Below are 19,535 nucleotides of genomic sequence, written 5' to 3'. Positions count from 1 at the left end.
GTTCTAGGAACACGAAGATCCTCAAACCAATCGTTTAGGGTCTTGACAAAGAAGTCTGATCATCTTGTAGGTGGGCGGCCACGTGATCTTTTGACATCCCGTGGAATCCAGTCGGTAATGGCTCTAGTCCAGTAGTCGTCTCCAAATCTCATTACGTATCCAGCCCATCTGATTTTCAACGCCTTGGCAAATGAGACAGCATCCCTGAGTCTTGACCATGGACGGAGGTTGGAACTCCAGATTCTTTCTCTCATTTGAATGAAGCGTGATACTCCAAGCATAGTTCTTTCGATTCCACTTTGGGAGACCCAAATAGCATTCTCATCCTGTTTTCGTAGGGCCCAGGTCTTTGAGGCCCCGGTCATCAACATTCTATGTTAATGCAAGAAGAACAGTGGAATCAAAGAAATGTGCCCGGAGCAGGAAGTTCTTCATCCTCTTAGCTATTTCTTCGACACTCTTGAAGGCGATCCAAACAGCTCTCTTCCTCCTGGGCAACTCAGATGCCAGGTCATTCGTCATGTGGACTTCTTGACCTAGGTACACATTACACATAACTGTTGCATTCGGAGATGGTCATTCCATTGAGAGTGAATGGAGCATCAGGAGCGAGACCGTTTCTCATAAACACTGTCTTCATGAGATTCAGCTGTAGTCCGACCTTTCCACACTCACGGTCGAAGTTGACCAGTATTTGTGCTGCTTGGCTAATGTTTGGTGTTATTAGAATGATATCATCAGCAAAGCAGAGGTGGTGTAGTTGCCAACCGTCTATCTTCACTACCATTCTTCCCATTCCAGTTGTCGCAGGATGTTCTCGAGGGTGGCACTGAAGAGTTTCAGTGAAATGGTATCACCCTGTCGTACCCCTCTCTTGACATGGATGATCACTTCTTTGTAGAATGGTGAGATCCTGGTAGTGAATCCATAATACAGCTCACAAAGGATCTTGATATATTGAGTTTGAATGCTCTGTTCGGCTAGAGCTTCGATGACCACTACCGTCTCAACAGAAACAAAGGCCTTCTTTAAATCAATGAACATTAGGCAGAGCAGCATCTTGAACTCCCGAAAAACCTCAATGAGCTTGGTTATCGTGGTGGATATGGTCAATCGTGCTGAATCCTTTTCGGAACCTGTCTTGCTTGCATGGTTGTCCTTCATCTAGTGTTCTGCCAATCCTATTCAGGATGACTCGAGTGAACAGCTTGTAGATGACAGACAAAGGCAGCTCAATAGTTGCCAAAGTCGTGGATGTCTCCCTTCTTGTACAGTAGAACAGTCCAGCTGGTTTTCCATTGGGACGGAACCTTACATTCAGACAGGTAACATGTGAAGAGCCAAGCCAGTGTATTGATGAGTACTGATGGCAGGTTCTTCAGGTGTTCGGGTCTGACCTTGTCTGGGTCGGGTGCTGTTCGATTCTTTACCGATGAAATGGCATGTTGGATTTTGGAAGGGAGAACATTGAGAATGACATATCCATCATGCGGAATTTGGTATGTGGGCAGGTGGACGTGGCTATCAAAGAGATCTGAGTAGAAGTCGTGGATAATCTTCTTCATTGCCCTTCTGGAAGATGTGATAGATCCATCAGGACATTGGAGGGCAGTCATCTTGGTCTTGTAGTTGGTGAAGGACAGGCAGGGGTTGCGAATGCTTTTCCCAGCTTCTGCCACATCTGCCAGCACTGCTGCTCTTCTCTCTTTGAGGTCTTCCTTTATCGCATCTCAGCACTGCTTTGTGAGCTCAGACGTTCGCTTGCGGGTGCCTGAGACTTGCGCCAAGCCACGTTGGCAAATAAACTCAAGAATTTTCGAAGACAGGGTTTTTTTTGTGGCTATCTCTCTGTTGGTGTTCCTCGCATAATCATGGAGGTGCTGAACCAGTCGGTCATATTTCTCGTCAATGTTGTCAACAAAATTTAATTAATTGAAGACTTAATTAAATAATTTTCTTCCTGCCAGAGTTTTACTTTAATATTTCTTCTGAGTGCTCTATATCAGGCTTGACCCTGGAATCCCAAATTAGGTTCACATTCTCCAGGAAATTCCATTCTCTCACTGAACTCTGAAAACAATTAAGTCTCTCTGATTACCCGGAGAAAATACAGTACTCTGCAAAGCCTGGCAAGCTACCCATGACGTATTCGATATGCCAAATACAGTAACAACAAGTCTCACAATTTGTTGTGAGACGTTACTAGTCCCACTCAAGCAACTTGATGAACAACTGGATGACAGTGCTACAGTGCTACAAAGAAATCACACTTTCTGGCTCCAGCCTGCCGTGATTAATGTAAGGAAGGGGAGAGAGAAAGAGGGAGAGAGACAGAGACAGAAACACAGAGAGAGACGTAATAGCCAACAGCAAGAGGAACAATCTCCAAATCATAAAAATTCCAAGAGAGTAAAGAGAAAACAGAATAATGTCTTCCTGAGAGAGTAATAGCTAAGAACTGCTCCAGTCTGAGGAATATTCTTCCAATGATCTAGGAGAACCAGAATGCCAACAAAATCAACTCTAACAGAATACCACCAAGACACACTGTAATCAAAATGACAAGAAGCAAAGAGAAATACAGATTACTCAAAGTGACAATAGAGGCAAAGCCTTTAACATAAAATTCACATTAGGTCTATCAAATGAAAGTTTATAAGCAAGAAGGAAATGGAATAACAGATTCAAAGTAGAGAAACTTTTCAACCAAAAGTTCCTCTACTCTGCAAAGCTGTCACTCAGATTAAAGGGCCATATAAAACGTTACCTGGTAATTAACAGATGATGGCATTTGTTAGATCCAAGGCAGCTCTGCAAAGAGAATACTGAGTGGCTTCCTATTCAAGAAACAAAACATTCAATGCAAACAGCAAAATGCTAAATCCTCTTAGAAAAATGACAGCAAATTCCTTCATATCAATAATCTAAGTGTCAGTGAGCTAAATTCCTCTATCAAGAGGCACAGAGTAACTGGATAGATCAGAAAACAAAATCCACCTTTCTGCTGTTTCCAATAGATAACCTTAAACAAGCCACAAAATAACACAGGCTCAGAATGAAAGGATGGAAAATACACAAGCCAGTAGTAAATTGAAAAAAGACAGGGCCACCCATAATTTGTATCAGACCGATAATATTCAACCTAAAGAGAGTAATAAGAGATAGGGGTGGGCATTGGTTAAGGGGCCAACAGATCAACAGGATTCAACTTTGATTAACATATATGTACAAAATGCAGGGAAGAAAGTGTATCAAAGCATACAGGGCAACTCAATAGAGGAGGACATTAACGTCACATGGGGTCACTGGGTAAATTAACCAGACACAACATTGGTAAAGAAACAAGAGCCCTACATGAGGAACTAGATGAACTGGAATTGATAGACAGGTATAGGGCCCTCCACACTCACCAGCTGAACCCTCATTCCTCTCCATGCACATGGAATATTCTCAAGATCGACCACATGGAAGAGAACTAAAATCAGGAAACTAAATATCATAGCAGTTATCAAAGCAGTTATCAAATATCATAGCAGTTATCAAAGTCAGGAAACTAAATATCATGGCAGTTATCTTTTCATAACAGGATGAAGATAGGCATTAACCATATAAAGCAAAACTAGGGAAAGTTCAAACACTTGCAAACTGTAACAACGTACTGTTAAACATTTGGCCAAAAAGTGAGAAGAAATAAAAAAGATTCCTCTGAAGAAGGAAGATACAAAGTATCAGAACCTATGAGACACAGCAAGCACTGTGAAGGGAAAAGTGTACAGCCTTCACCAGGAAATAGGAAGATGTTCAAATGCTCAAAACCTCACTCTTTTAGAAACTAGAAGAATAAGAAAGACTGAATACAAATCAAGTAGAAGGAAGAAATAGTACAAGGTTAACATTAATCAATGACAAAGAAGAAAATGCAAAAGTCAAACCAGGATCTGATATTTTTTGAAGACTGACAGGCCCTTAGCTAGACTCATAAGAAAAATGATAAAATTCAAATAAATCAGATTGAAGATGAAAAAGCAGGAATTACAGGAAATACATCAAAAATATAAAGCATCATAGGTTATTATGAATAACTCTATTCAGAATAACTCAGGAACCTCGAAGAAATGGATGAATTTTTACAATCATATGATCTCCAAATCAAATGATCTCCAAAGATTGAAATCAGGATGGGTTAGAAAACCTAAAGAAACCAATCACAAGTAAGGAAACTGGAAAAGTAATTTAAAATCTCCCCAAGAACAAAGGCCTAGATCCACACAGTTCATTAGCGAGTTCTACTAATCCTTCTTCTCCCAAGAAAGATTTTACTGTCTATATTCGAGCTTTCCCAAACGTTTTATAATGAAAACCCTTCCTAAAAGCAGAAAGGATTAACAACTTAAAATGAAAATTACAGAAAGGTATCTCTGATAAACATCAATACAACCATTCTTAGTAAGATCTTAGCAAAACAAATCCAAGAATATAAAAAATGATGACATAGCAAGGTAGAGAGAATCATTCCTGACATGCAAAGATGGTTCAATATATGAAAATCAGTAAATGTAATACACCACATCAACAAAAGGAAAGACAAAACTCACAGGGATGATTCAGACAGACAGAGACACTATGCTCATGAGCCAGAAACACTACACGTGTTATAGGCCTTTGCTTGCATATGGTCTACCTTCAATCAATTTCCAGCACTGCATAATGTCCTCTGAACACAGACCAGAACGATCCCTGAGAACAAAACCAGGAGGAAGCCCTAGACACAGCTAGAATACCACAAACCAGGGAGAAATATTATATAATCATGCCAACTGATACAGAACACTTTTGCTTTGTTCCACGGCTGTACATTTCTTCACCACTCCAAAACTCATCATAAACAAAGACATTCTACCATAGGCTCCTAAACACACAAGCACCAACTCCATGCTGCAAAGGTCACTATGGTAAAGCAATGGAGAAACTCATGAGGCTCAGTTAGAGAAGAAGCTTGCCCAGTTGACCCAACCAGTAATAACAAATAGCCATCAATAATGGGCTATAAAGACATTATTAATGAGAAAAATTCTCAAAATAGTAATAAAAGGATCATGCCTCAAAGTAGCAATGACCATTTACAACAAACTCTCAATGGCAGAGAGAGAGAGAGAGAGAGAGAGAGAGAGAGAGAGAGAGAGAGAGATCTTTCCTCTTAGATCACATACCAAGCAAGAATGTCCACTTCAAACTTAAGATAGTTTTGGAAATTATTGCCATAATAATTGGGCAAGAAAAAAATTGTAGATGCCATAACAATTGGGCAAGAAAAAAATTTGTAGATGCCATAATTTTACATACAGTAGGCCTCAGAACTCCACTGAAAATCTCATAGAAAATAAACTAGTACAGCAAAGTAACAAGCTACAAAATCATCGTCACTGGACCCCTAGGTTGATCTTAGCTACTGTACTAGGTACTTCAGTGAATAATGACAGGCATATGTCCCTTGGAATGACTGTTTTTTTCTTGGGGGAAATGCCCAAAAGTGGAATTGCTGCCAGGGGTATGGTGCTGCCAGCAGGCCAATCTGTACCTGTAAGGCGAGTGCATCAGCAGCCTGATGGTGCCTTCAGACTTCTAGATACCCCAAAATTGACACTGTGCCTTTGGCCAGACCCCAACAATTTGGTGCCAAGTGTACCAAGAAAGTAAATGGCCAAAAGTTAGGTATATGGGAGACACACCCACAAACCACCTCCGGCTCTGCTATATAATTGGAAAGCCTTTCTGGTTCCTGATCAAACTGCTTAATGGCAATGATCCTAGAGACTCAGAACCCAGCAGCTTTTGGCAGAAATATATCTGGTCCCCGCAGTAGGTTAATGGTGCCAGGCCATCCCAGGTGGGAATAGATTTTGTGCCCTGGGCTATTGCCCATGGCGGCTCGGTGTCAACCATCCTCCAGAGGCCATCGAACAGTCAAGTTTGGGCCCACAGTGATGAGACACACTGGGACTCACAGGATGGGGGTGGAGCCAGCCCTTTCCTCCCCGCCCTAATGAGACCCTGAGATGCTGCCCACAAACGGCCTCTCTGGCTCCTGATCAAGCTGCTTAACAGTCATGATCCAAGAGACTCAGAAACAAATCTCGGAACCCAGTGGCTTTTGGCAGAAATGTGTCTGGTCCTCGCAGTAGGTTACCGGCTCTGGGCCACCTCATGTGGGAATAGGTTTTGTGCTTCAGCCTGTTCCCCCTGGCAGCTCAGTGGCCGCCATCCTCCAGAGGCCATTGGACAGTCAGGTTTGGGCCCACAGTGACGAGACATGCGGGGCCTCATGGGATAGGGGTGGAACCAGTCCTTTCCTCCCTGCCCCAATGAGACCCCGAGTTACCACCCACAAACGGCCTCTCTGGCTCCTGATCAAGCTGCTTAATGGCCATGATCTCAGAGACTCAGGAACAAATCTCGGAACCCAGCAGGTTTTAGCAGAAATCCCTCCAGATTTAATTGTTAAAATTTCGGAATTCCAAAATCATGTGGCCACTACTGCGGCTGTGTGACATCATATGTTATTCATAATCAGCAATTGAAAACAAATTGTCTACTGTTGCCTTTTCGGCAGATCTGAGTTTGGGGTAAAATCTCAAATAACAATAGTGGGTCTGGTGTTGAAATACTGAATGTAATCAAAGTAGAGAGAGCGTAATGTGGAAATCATCTGCCCCACAGGTAGGGGGAGGGTGCGGGATGGGGGGTATACTGGGGTTTATGGTGGTGGAAAATGGGCACTGGTGAAGGGACAGGCGTTTCATCATTGTATGACTGAGACTTAAACCCGAAAGCTTTGTAACTGCTCTCATGGTGATTCAATAAATAAATTTATAAAAGTAAGGTGGAGTTCATGTCCAATTCAATCAGCCTAACCAATGGCTGAATAAAAAGCAATACTCCTAAGTTTAAAAAAAAAGTGTAATTGATGGGTCATATGGCAACTCAATTCTACTCCATCCTGTTTTCCACAGAAGCTAAGTCAGACAGCATTTCCACCAGCAGTGGATGAGAGCTCCTTTTTCACCACATCCCCACCAACACAGACTGTCCCCACTAATTCTGACACATGCTATTCTCAGTGTGTGAGATGGGATCTTATTGTCATCTCAATCTAGATTTCCCAAAGGATACAGTGACACTGAGTACTTTCTCACGACCCAAGTGGCCACCTGCCTGTCTTCCTCTGAGACATGTCTGTTCACTTCTTAGAGGTCACATTAACTCGCCTCCTTGATACACGAGAAGCACAGCTTTGCTCCACAGTTGCACATTTCTTCATCGCCCCATAACTTAGCATAAACATACATACATAAACAAACATAAACATTAGAACATAATCACACAAAAACATGCAAGAAACAACAACAAACTACAAAGGTCATAAAGGTCACAGAAACCCATAAGGTTTAGTTAGTGAAGAGCTTGCCCTGTTGACCAGAGCAGTAATATTGACCGTCTCAGACAACGAATTTAGAAAGGAACCGATAAGGATGCATAAGGAGCTCAAAGAAACAATGGAATATACCACCAGTGAAAGTGAAGGAGCTCCCAAGGTCATGTGCCAAGATCCCAAGACACCAAGTGGCTGGCAGCTGGCAGTTCTGCCCCCACCGGTCTGCCAACAAGCTGCACACTTCCTAGAGCCTTAGACAGCTTCCTTCTCACACTGCACCTGAGGCTGGGGTCAGTGTGGCAGCCACCTCTGTGTCTGCCATCTGGTTGTGTGTTGCTCTGGCCTACACCAGAGGCCCCTCCCGCATGTGGTGTTCGTCTGCCCTGCAACTTCCAGGATGTTCTGGCAAAGGTCTGTCACAGCATCTCTCTGGGAACTGCAGATCTGCCTTCCTTCCAGGGCATGTGTCTCTCGGAGGAGTGGAGTATAACCATTCCTCCAGTCCCATGTTCTATGAATGTGGGAACATGGAGCATCTGCCACGTAAGCCTCTCAGAATATGGTCAAGCAACACCAGCTATTCTTAAAGAATAATGCACACATTTAAGTAACTGAAACACTTCAAAAGTGTTACTTTATAGTGTCAAAGAGATAGCACAATGGGTAAGGGACTTGCCTCCCAAGCAGCTGACTAAATTCAAGCCCCCACACTACATAGGTTCCCTTCAGCCCCACAAGGATGATTCCTGAGCAAAGAATCAGGAGTAAGCCCTGAGCACAGACAGATGTGAACTCCCCAAAACATCATTTTATAATACTAAGAAGCACACACGCCAATTATTTTTGCCACTAATGAAAACAAAATCATTTTGAGCTGTTGTCGGTTCTGATTCAGCCTGGCGAAGAGACCATGCTGTAAACCAGGCACTGCATGCATGGCCGAGATGATCCTTGCCACTCACAAACCCGAGAAATCTCCAAGAACCACAACCAATGCCCTCATTCACAGTCAAGACCATTGGGGCATTTCCTGTTCAAGGAAAGCACCAGGCTTACATCAAACAGTCACTGCCACTGTCATCCCACTGTTCATCAATTTCCTTGAGCAGTCACCAATAACGTCTCCATTCGTCTTAGCCCTGATATTTTGGCAAGCGCCACACTGGAGGCTCTTTCAGGGTCATGGGAATGAGACCCATCATTGTTAATGGGTTTTGGCACATCTAATACACCACAGGGAGCTTGCCAAACTCTGCCATGCAGGCAGGATACTCTCGGTAGCCTGCCGGGTTCTCCGAGAGCAAAAACTAGACAATAAGGTCAGGAGCTTGATTTTATAGTCTTTGGGTCTTGGCCGTTGATGGGATTACATGGCGCGGGGGGGGGGGGGGGGGAGGGAGGGGAGGGGCAGGTGGTGGGTGTAACTGCCTAGCTACTGGAAGATGGGGGATCTGGGTGGAGGAAGCCCAGTCCTGATCCAAGCAGGCTTGGAGATCTCAGCCCCAGGTCCCACACACCTGGGTTCCTCTGCCGGTTCCTTCATGCGTGAGGCGCATCCGAGCATGTGGAGAGTGGTCTTAAGCATGGCTGTGGTTGGGTTTCGAAGGTCTTCAGCTGCCAGATGCCCATGTAATCCCAACAGCCAAGACCCAGAGACTATAAAACCAAGCACCCAAAAGAGAACAACGCAAAGTCTCCTACCCCCGTGCCTGGCTGTCCCCCCTCCCGGGGCTCCTTGGAGGGGGGGGCGGGTTGAGTTTCCCTCCTCGCCCCAAGCAGAGCCCCGGCAGCTGAAGACCTCCGAAACCCAGTCACATCCAATAGTAATACCTTTAATAGCACTCCAGAACAATGCTTGCTGACAAGAGCACCCCCAGAGCCAGACAGGGCTTCCCTATATGAGGCTTATCCCCAAATTCTGGCCACAGTAGCTCCCAGAAAGTAAAAACCATGACGGGGTGGGAGGGCCACATCCGGCAGTGCCTGGGGTTACTCCTGGCTCTGCACTTAGGAGTCACTTCTGGACCTGAGTCAGCCACATGCAAGGTAAGTTCTTTACCCTCTGTTTTCTCTCTCCAACCCTAAAACAGACCTTAAAGTAAGAAGGGTGGAAAGTGGCTTTTCTTCTGATTGCAATGAGTCTGAAAGATATTGGTAAGGACAGTCTACCAGGAAAGGAACTTTAGGGAAACAGGGATTGGAAGAATGCCCCCAAAAAACTGAACTGCAAAATGCCTACTAGTTTTTTTCAATTCATGAAAAGCATGGAAACCCCCCAGTTGCTCTTTAGTTAGCAGACAACCAAGCTTCTCTGTCAAGACAGTTGAATTATATCATCACTAAAAGGCTTTTGGGTCATGAAAAGACAGAGATTCCTATTACTAAGTAAAACAAATGAATCTAAAGGTCTATCCAGCATAGGATTCTAATTCTCTCTCATTCTAGAAAATCAAATCTATGGAGACAGAGATTGCCAGGTGGGGCTGGAGTGGGATGGTGTCCACAATGGGATAGAGAGGTGGAATTGAGAATTTTCAGGGCAGAAACACACTCTGTATGATAGTGTAACAGTAGCCACAATTCAAATCCACAGGATGTACGTGAAAGTGAGCCATCATGTATCCTATGGACTTTAGCCAGTATCTATCAGTACTGGTTCAACTGTAGCAAATGCAGCATCTTTGCAGATGCAGAGAGTTGATGTTAAAAGGGGTTCTCTATATCTGTACCTGCGAATTTTCTCAATTTTGCTATGACCTAAGACTGCTCTACTGGGTTTTAAAAACAAACAAGCAGCAGTCAACACTATGGCACAAGCAAGCATCTGGCAGGAGAGCAAACAGATCCCCAGGAAGACTTAACTCTCTGCTGGTCCCTGAGAAGCCGCACTCTAGACAGAAGGGAATTACACTCAGGGAGTTATATACCTGGGCCCCACGATTCAGTGCTACGCTAGATAAACTAAGATATGTTTCAACCTAAAATGTAATTGGTTCCTCAGTGCAAGGAGGCATAAGGTGCCTCCCCTGCCACTGTCTGGGGTGGAGAAGATCTCACCCCTTCCACCCACAGGCCCCCTGCAGGCACCGCCCCTCAGAATAGAAGCCAGCAAAGGGCGTCTGCAGCATCAGGAACACAAGGTTGGAAACTGCATCTGTTCTTTCACCAGAGCCGTTCCCCAGGGGGCTGGAACAACAGGGTGCTGCACCCCACAGAGGAACACCAGCCACAATGCTCCTAGGAGTGTAAATCTGGGGACCTTGGGGAATAGTAAAAGAAAGACACGAAGAAAAGCCAGCACAGAATTCTCATATTGTTCAGGCTGGGGGGCACCCAGCCACCTCCATTTCACAACACTGTAGCTAGAGTCTGGGGGTGAAGCCAGTACTCATGACTAAACCTGCACAGGAGACAGCTCATGCTCATAAGGGGAAAGGACTCAGGGGAGAAGTGTCCCTGCCCACGAGAAGGGCTGGGGTCTCAGAGGAGATGTGCCTGCTTCACACACAGCCTATAGGAGTTTCATCCCCATACCTGACATGGTCCCGAAGCAACGCCACAACTGATCTCCAAGTGCAGAACCAGGAGTCAGCTCTGAGCATTGCTGAGTGTTCCCGCCCCCAAAAATATCAGAGACATGAGCAACAAACAAAGAGTGCACTCTGGGTGTGAATAGGACCTGAACAAAGCTTGGGGGGACTGGTGGACAGTGAACTTGTGGGGAGACATGGAGCAGGGTGGGGGCCCTAGAAGCAGACGTTTTTGTGAGGGCACCCTCTTCATGTCCTTGTACCAGATGCACTATCAGGGCTAGAGGTCACCGGAGGGTCCACGGACAGTGGCACCAAGGCGGCACAACCAGGGGCCCCAGAAATAAGAACCCACACAAAGAACACTGAGAACAGCAAAAATTTGACCGCGGCACGGAGCAACCCTCGACCGGTGGCACGTGGGAGCTCTGTGACAAGAGACATTCATTTCTCACCCCCTGAAAACAGCCGGGGCACAGCAGCCTCCAACAGCAAGTTATGGCTTGGAGTTGGAGAAAGAAACAGTCTGGAGATGAACGCCCATGGCCAGACTTCAGTTAATGATTAAGTCAACAGGGCGACCTGCAGAAGCCGGGCAGCTGCATCTGCCCCCAGCACCAAGGAAGTTCAGCTCTGGACTCTGAACTTCATGGCAGAGTTAAGATCTAGAGCTGTGCCCACACAAGACACGGCAGGGAGACTGGCCCGTGAAGCCACTGCGGCTCTGGACAAATCACAAGCCTCACTTGAGTTCTGAGAGCAGGGTCCAGCAAACTGAGGCCAGAGCAGCCCCACAGCCTGGTCCGCATGGCTCCCCAGAATGCTCACCCAGACAGCCCTGGGTCCTGCGGTGGGGTGGGCACACAGTGGTCAAGACACCTGAGCTGTTACCCAGGGAGGGCAGGTATGGAAGGGCCATGACTAGGGCGTCAGTAGCAAAGCTGGAATTTCTGTCACCAGGAGTGACAGGGACTGCATGCTTCTGGGAACAGAGGGGGGCCTATCTCCCTCCCCCACCGTGCGCAGCTCACCATTGTCTGCTTCTGAATCAGCTTTATTTCTGAAACTTCCTTTTTCCCCCTGCCAGTGAGTCAACCAGCAGTCGGGAATAATCCAAATCACAGCACCCAGACATTGCGTCTCCCTGAGCATACACAGTCCCACAATCTGGAATCCCAAACGTTCAGTAATTATACATTATTTGGCTTTCCTAAGACCTAGATAATATTATCAAATTAACAGCAAAGAAGTGTCACGGTCATGGGAATATTCACCCACTGTCCACATAAAGAAACGGAGGCTCTGGGGACTGACCTCGCTTCAGCAGACTACACTGGGATCCGAGGCAGGTCTGTGCTCTACCTGACCTCACCTGCAGAGCCTCATGCTGCCCAACACCCAGAGAGCACGACCCTGGAGCATCAGGGCCAGGCTGACGTCTCCCTTTCACTGTCCACCTTCTCCACGAAGGTTCAGCCCCCATTCTGCAGACAGTTTCACCACAGCTTCTGGTCTATCCAAGAGGTACCTGAGGCCCGGTGAGGAGCCTCTGACAGAGCCACTGTGATGATCGTGAGTCCACCACTAGCTGCAACATTTCTCGCAGAGTCCTAAAGCCTTGCAAACACTCCTCAACTGTCTGTACACGAGGTCTGTGGGTCCCACTCAGAGGGCACCTGCTGAACATGGTTCACCCCATCAGCAGGTCAGGCCACCTATCCAGCAAGAACATTAGATTTGTCTGCAATACTCACACTTCCTAGTTCCAGGAAAACCAGTCAAACCTGCATTTAGGACCCCCACGCTGTGGTAACCAAAGACCCTACCACCTGAGAGCCACATCTCAGCTCATCTTGGGGGGCAAGGGGACTGCCACTGTTGCTTCAGAGTAAAAAGGGGCATGGTCATCCTTGCTCCTGGCCTTCCTGCCACTGAGCCATAGGGCTGCAACCAGTGCCCTCCTGCCAGTGTCTAATGAAAATAAAACTTCTTCTAGCTACCAGCAAATCACCAGTTATTAAAGACAAATGTCAGAGTCAGTAAAAGTAAAGTCTCTGGGAATAACCTTTAAACCAAGAAATTCAACGCCATGAGTAACTGGGGCTGGGACCCCTTGACAAATTAGTAACTTTTTAAAAGCATGAGGTCAGAAATAACTGAGCCAGCCATACAGTCACAGCAAGAGGCTCTGTCACATACACAAGGTGCAAATACACACACACATTCATAGACGCAGGTGCACACACAGGCACACATGTACACACGAGGTGCTTACACACAGACACTCATGCAGACACACACACACTCAGAGAAACAAGGTTCACACACGCACACTCATGTACACAAGGTGCACACACACCAATGTACATAAGGTGCACACATGTACACTCAAGTACACAGGTGCACACACTCATGTACACAGGGTGCACACACAAGCACATTTACGCACACAAGGTACATACATGCACACTCGTGTACACAAAGTGCACACACATGCATACACATGTACACAAGGTGCACACACTCATATATACAAGGTGCACATACATGTACACTCTTATACACAAGGAGCATACAATGCACACCCACATACACAAGATGCACACATGCACACTCATGTAAACACAGGCTTAGACGCAGGCACACTCACACACAAAGTGCTTACACACATTCACGCACTCAAGGTGCTTGCACAAATGCACAACTGATGTGTACAAGGTGCATATATACATGCATACTCACATACACTCACATGTACACATTTTATCTACATGCACACACTCTGCATATAGGTGTGTGTGCATACACACGCATATGTGCAGAAATGGCACATGACATCCAGATGTTGAGATGCTTCTCCTTTTTCTGCCCACTGTGGGGATGAGACACCAGCTATGCAGAAAATGCCACATTGTTCATGTGTCTAAGCACCTTGTGTGCATGGGAAGGCCATGCTCAGGACTGGAGGGACATTTCTAAAAGCTCAGAGAGTATGAAAAACTACTGTAACCTGAAACATTCCCTCAGATGTGGGAACTACAAAGGGCTCTTACTCCAACAAAATCACGGTGATCACGCTCCTCCCGTTGTTCATCGATTGCTCGAGCGGGCCCAGTAACGTCTCCAACGTGAGACTTGTTGTTACTGTGTTTGGCATATTGAATACGTCACAGGTAGCTTGCCAGGCTCTGCCGTGCGGGCGAGATACTCTCGGTAGCTTGCCAAGCTCTCCAAGAGGGACGGAGGAATCGAACTCGGGTCGGCCATGTTGGCCGCTTATAAGGCAAACGCCCTACCGCTGTGCTATCGCTCCAGCCCCCAACAAAATCACTTAGACTAAAAGTACACAGCATACCTGAGAGCAGAGTGTGTCTGAGGACAAGACAGAACTAAAGAATGGTCTAGAAATAAGCCATATCCGAGAGTGCAGGAGAGCAAGAAGACTGTGATGTCACTAAGGAAATGGGAGCCAGGAGATACCTCAAAGGTGTGAGCACTCACACTGCATGTGGGAGGCTTGGGTCAATTCCCGTCCAGGCAAGATCATCCACTCACACACTCTGGTTAACTAGAGAAATCCATCAGCCAACCAACGACTACAGAACCACACCATCTCCCATGCAACATCAATAAGCAAGGACCAAACACAAATGCGACAGAAAGGGTTGGGAGAAGGCCTGGAGGCTGGCTGCAGGGTAACACTAGTAACTCCATGCCAGACATGACGTCTGCATGTTCCATGTTCTTCATAATAAAATTCTGAATTCATTCTATCTTTACTATAAAAAGAAAACAGAATCAGGCCTGGAGAGCCTGCAGTTTTCCGGTGAATGCATGTGTGAATGGCTGTATGCACACGTGAGTATGTATGTCTCCAACTGTGACTTATGCACATGCACAAGTATGAATGTATGTGAAGTGCATGCATCTGCATGAATGTGCGTACGTCTGCATGCATGTCTGCATGTGTCTCCGGGGGTGGTGGGATGGTGGAGAAAGCAGACCCCAGCTCCCAGGTCCAGAATGTGCCACATGAAGCCAGCTCACAGCCACAGGGGTCTGTCTGCCCAGCTCCCTTTATCTGATACCCAGAGAACCTGCTGGGAACTTTCCACACATCAAACCCAGGAGACTCACCTCCACACAATTCTAAGGATGACAAGTTCACACTCAGTGCCCAGGCCAGTGATTTAAGAACCACTGCTCTAAAACTCCATCTTCCTGAAGCTCCAGTCATGAAGAAATCACTCAGGACCACTGACAGGCTCCCAGCTAGCACTCAGGATGGTGCACTCTGGCTCCACTGGGCATTGAAGGAGACTTCATGCATAGAAAGTGTGGGAGATGGGGCTGGAGCGATAGTACAGTGGGTAGGGCATTTGCCTTGCACATGGCTGACCCAGGTTCAATTCCCAGCATCCCATATAGTTCCCGAGCACTTCCAGAAGTAATTCCTGACTGCATGAGCAACCCCTGTGCATCGTCAGGTGTGACCCAAAAAGAAAAAACAAGTTAGAAAGTGTGAGAGACGCAGACCCAGGGCTCAACCCCGGTAAGCCTGCACTTCCTCCCCACTTAACACGTGCAGGGTGTTTGCAGGCCTCCTCAGCAGAAACCTATGTGCAGCCACGCCCAGCAGGCCCCACTGCTTCCAAAGGGAAGAGAACTTCGCAGGAGAATTTGCAAGCAGAAAAACCAAACCCTGAGTCTGGGTCCCCAGATGCTTACCACAGGCTGAAATCCAACCAATCCACAAACACCTTCTGAAAGAAACTAGAGTCTCAGGGCCAGATTCATGGCCTGAACCTCTATTTCGACCCCTCACTCCCGAAGGCACCCAAGAAGCAGCCTGTCGAGTAATTGGAAACAAAGGGTCATCTCTCACAGAGAGAACACAGAGACGCGGCCAAACGAAATTGTTCTTTCTCATCTGAAACCAAATTCTTAAGAGTTATTTTCTGTAATGAAAAACATGGATTTTTAAGCCCCTCCACTCATTCCCTAGATGAAACATATACGTCCTAAGGGAAAGAATTTAGTAGCCATTTCTCAAGAAGTTTCATTTCTGGGGTTGTGGCTAGACTGTCCCTCTTCTGTGTGTATCACTCATCAAAGACCAATTCAACTATAAAAAGCCCCATGGGAAAGTAACTTGACCCTTACCTTAGCTTCACATTTCTTGTGGCAGGAATACTTGCAGGCTGGAAAAGAGGAGAAAACAAGAGAGAATGTGAAAGTTGGCCTGTCTCCACAACAAGAGTTTCTGCGTCATCAAACTCTCTCAATCCCTGCATAAGTCCGGACTTGGGCAGGGGTCGGGGGTTATTTATTTATAACACAATGCTAAGTTATGACAGACTGTAGCATGGACACGGTGACAGGAATCCAGCTACCCCCATTCCACACCTATCCCACTATGGGGCAGGGGGTTGTTCCAGAAAGCAGACTCACAAAGATCAATTTCTCCAGGGTACATACAGCCAACTGACTAAACCATAAATGTGATGGTCTTGAACAGCAAAAAGCATCAGCATGTGCCTGAAATTATAGTTTTTCCTGAAAGAAAAGAAGCTAGACAATGTCCCCATGAGAATCAGAATCGATGTCTCTAAATTGTGTGTTGTCCTTCTTCCGTTTCCGGACAATCTGAATGGCTGTCAAGATAAATCTACGTCTAAATTCCTATGGGGGATCTTCCAACTGGGCGCACTGTGTAACTGCAAGAAGCATGTGCAGGTCCCCTGCCCTGACAATGCCTACTGAGTGCCAGAACCAATGCGATTTCACAGGACTGTCACACCCGAGGCTGCAGCTGTGCTTCTTCCCACAATGGTGACAGGAGGCAATGCAGGAAGATGTTGGAAAATGAAGCAAAGGCACCAAACCCCCATGGTGGGCTCCCCTGAGTCTTCAACAGGGCATCCGATATGCTTTCCCAAGATGAACCTAGGGGTCAGCTGTGTCATGAGGGGAAAAGCTTGGGCTTGGGGACAAGTGGCATGAAGGCGGCCTGGGTCTGTCCCCAGCTGGGCTTCCCTGGTACACATGCCAAAACGGCTCCCAGTCTCCTGTCTCTCCTGGGGGTTAGTGCAGTGCCAAGAGGACGCCCTTGGATGGACAACCAGCCTGTGGCTCATCTGTGGCTACAGACTGGCAAGTAGCAGGCAGAGTCACTGCAACTCAAAAAGAGAACAGCTAGTACTGCTATCTTTTTCAAGATTTGTTTTCTGAGTTTTCTCTCTATGCCTCTGAGGTTTGTGAGGTTCCTCGCAAAGACAAATATGTACTCTAAAGACAGCCTGTGGGTTGGTGAGCAAGAGGGGCCTGCCTTTGGAATAAAAATAGAAGGCAAAACAAAGGCTTCTTGAGTCAGCGACAAGACAGCAAGACAGCAAGGAGCACTTGCCTGGCAAACAGCCCACCCAGGTTCTATCTCCAGCACCCATATGATCCCTCTAAGCACTGTCAGTAGAGCCCCTGGATCACAGAGCCAGGAGTAAGTCCTGTGGACTGCCAGATGTGGCCCAAAAACTGAAAAAGGAAAAAATATAAAGGTTTTGTATGCCAATTTAAGAACACACAGAAAAACAGTCTGGGCCAGAGGCCAGCCAGAAGGACTGCGATAGGAGAAGGCAGGGGAGAAACGCCCTTCGGGTGAAGGAGCATTACACTGAACCCTCTTAATTGGGCAAGCCAGACTGCAAAGTGAAGTACGTCATCATTAATCCTCCTGGCACTTTTGCCCACAGAGCTGCTCAGAGCGGCTCAGTTTGACAACACAGAGTGGCGAGGGCAAGGTGTGGATTTCTGCCCTGATGTCTCGGATCCCCTCTGAGGAGCTAGGGGAAGAGACTGCCACCAGCCAGCACCAACTTGCAGCCACATAAAGCTGCCACTTCACAGACAAGCCTTCAGTTCTGAGACAGAAGTGCCCAGTGTCCCTTAACACCTCAATTCCCAACACAACAACCATGAGAAATAATAGAAGCTATTGTTCTTGTTGAGCCTCTAATTTGAGGAATCATTTATTATACAACACAGATAATTACTATCATAGTCAACTCATCCTAAAAAGTACTCCGGTCCATGAAAGTACTCTGTGAGTAATGCACAGTAGAAGGCCAGCCGTGGTCTGGAACTGACAGACAGTCTGGGTAAGCTGGTTCATTAGACATATTATGATTAACTACGAATTCACATAAGCCACCTGGCCACTGTGGCAAGATCCTGGTCAAATGTGTGTTCTGCATTTGATCCTTGTAAAAACCCCAAGAAGAAGAAACTGTGAAGGTGAGTGGGTCAAGTCATAGTCCCTGTGGCTGGGCTTTCACTGCCTACAACTCAGGCCCTGATTTCACTCTGCTGCATGCTTCTGACACAACATCAACGCTACAGTTGGCAAACAGTGTCCAGACACGGATCCCAATCCTAACACATGCAGCAGGAAGTCTGGACTCTTTGTCATGGACCTGACATCCTTCATGGCCTGGGCCAGCAGCTCCAAATCCCTGAATCTGAACCCACTTCAGTCATGCTCTGTCTGACCCTTGAAAGTTCTACCCACACTTCTGTGTCAGGCTGCCTTTTTCCTTTAAGATTTAAGACAGGAGTCACCTCCTCCACCAGGAAGCTCCCTAGCCTGCTCTTCCACACAGGTCAGTGTAGTCAAACACATTCTGGAAACAGCCTGACTACTCATCTCAAAGTAATATGTGTGTTCACTCTCTTAAATAAGCCAGGCTCATCGACAGATGGTATCCCAGCTACTATAACATGACACTAACAGAAAAGAAAACAGCTAAAGACCAAAGCACCCACATGCAGACACCTGCTGGAGGATCCAAGTTTTCATGGTCCCCACTCTCAGCCGCTACTGCGCCCATAAAGGGCTCCAGATCTTCTCCCTCAGAGGAGCCATCTGACGGGTCACTGTGCACTGACAGTTCCCTTCAGAGCGTGGGTCCAGTGAGATAGATACAGAGGACCTTCCGTATCTCATCACCACTCTGGGTGGTGAAGCTGCCAAGAAAAAGGGAGGCCACAGAAGGTTCCAGAACTTGCCCAACACAACACAGCTCCAAATTACAAGGTCCCAAAAGGACAAATCTGCATGCTGATTTAACCATCAGCCTCTCTAACCCACTGCTCTTCTTGGAAGCCAAAACACTGACTTTGCATTCTTCCAGCTTCATTGGGATATAACTGACAAATCTGTATGATTTAAAACATACAATGCAATGATTTGACTGTGTGACTACAAGCAAATAAATTAAGATATTCAGCATCTAAGATCTGCTTCCTAAAACTACCATATTAATGACAGTTCCAGTTCTGTCCATTCTACCTTAAGGGCATATGCATCATATAAACTATGTATCTCTGACCAATCAATCTGCCCATTTACCCCATTTACCCAACAATTCTCCTTTGCAACCACTCTTGTGCTGTGTTCATCAATAATTTTCTATCTTTTTTTCATTTGTAGGGTGGTGGTGGTACGCAGGGCGCAGCCAGGGCTGCCTGGGGGTCACTCTTGGCTCTGGACTCAGGGAATCACGTGGTACCAGAGACCC

At 46.5% G+C, this 19,535-nt stretch overlaps 1 protein-coding gene across 1 annotated transcript in view; it reads right to left on the bottom strand.

Annotated features, from left to right (window-relative positions):
• The window catches only part of LOC130042585 (tensin-3-like), a 64,508-nt gene extending 48,372 nt beyond the window's left edge, over positions 1 to 16,136 (bottom strand). Inside the window, exon 1 of the mRNA XM_056134749.1 lies at positions 16,126 to 16,136. The gene's annotated coding sequence lies outside the window, so the exon portion shown is untranslated. The remainder of the gene's footprint in view (positions 1 to 16,125) is intronic.
• Positions 16,137 to 19,535: the final 3,399 nt, after the last annotated feature.

The sequence above is a fragment of the Sorex fumeus genome, unplaced genomic scaffold (genome assembly GCF_029834395.1).
Source record: "Sorex fumeus unplaced genomic scaffold, SorFum_2.1 ptg000105l, whole genome shotgun sequence".
Classification (NCBI taxonomy): domain Eukaryota; kingdom Metazoa; phylum Chordata; class Mammalia; order Eulipotyphla; family Soricidae; genus Sorex; species Sorex fumeus.
Note: the sequence above shows the minus strand (reverse complement) of the source record. Positions and strands in the feature narration are given on the sequence as shown.